The sequence below is a fragment of the Coregonus lavaretus genome, assembly GCF_964263955.1.
Source record: "Coregonus lavaretus genome assembly, contig: HAP1_SCAFFOLD_1620, whole genome shotgun sequence".
Lineage (NCBI taxonomy): Eukaryota > Metazoa > Chordata > Actinopteri > Salmoniformes > Salmonidae > Coregonus > Coregonus lavaretus.
The window spans coordinates 8,321-9,360 of record NW_028160957.1 but is presented as its reverse complement, the minus strand read 5'-3'; positions in this window follow the sequence as shown (position 1 = coordinate 9,360).

Below are 1,040 nucleotides of genomic sequence, written 5' to 3'. Positions count from 1 at the left end.
TTCTGTGTCTAGGTAGAACCCTTTTGGGCTTCATTCCACAGAGGGTTCTTCAAGGAAACAACATTCCACAGAGGGTTCTTCAAGGAAACAACATTCCACAGAGGGTTCTTCAAGGAAACAACATTCCACAGAGGGTTCTTCAAGGAAACAACATTCCACAGAGGGTTCTTCAAGGAAACAACATTCCACAGAGGGTTCTTCAAGGAACCAAAAATACTTCTACCTGGAACTCCAAAGTGTTCTCCTTTGGTGACAGCAAAAGAACCCTGTTGGAACCCCCCTTTCCAAAGAGTGTTCTCAACAAGTTTAGCCTGTTAAGTTTACACCATTTCATTCTGTCCTCAAACATCTGCCTGGTATTCAAGATAACGGGCAACATAGCACCACCACCTTTGAAGGTTTTCGTCAACCTCTGCTCAGACCTGTGGTCCTCTGTTGCTCAATTGGTAGAGCACGGCGCTTGTTAACGCCAGGGTAGTGGGTTCGATCCCTGGGACCACCCCTAGTAAAAATGTATGCACACATGACTGTAAATCGCTTTGGATAAAAGCGTCTGCTAAATGGCATATTATATTACTTAAATAGCAGTGTTCCAAGAACCTCCACTAGGGGGGAGTGTAGCATCCTCAAACTGACGAAAAGGAGACACAAGAGGGCACCCCTCACTCATTTTAGATCCCAAGGGGTCTTTATATTCATACTGTATTCACTCTCATCACTATCTCCTTTGCCATCTTCTCATGTCTTCTCTTGGAACTCCATCCACACACACACACACACACACACACACACACACACACACACACACACACACACACACACACACACACACACACACACACACACACACACACACACACACACACACACACACAACTGTAGCATCTTGGTTCCATTTCTCCCATTTTTAGGCATCCAGTTGAGGCCTTGGATGGATCGTGTAGCAATGAGATGGGCACAGAGGTACGTATGTAGAGTCCTTTTCAGTGTGGCGGCAAATGAGTTGAACAGGAGAAGAGGATGTGGTTGCTTGTGGAGGG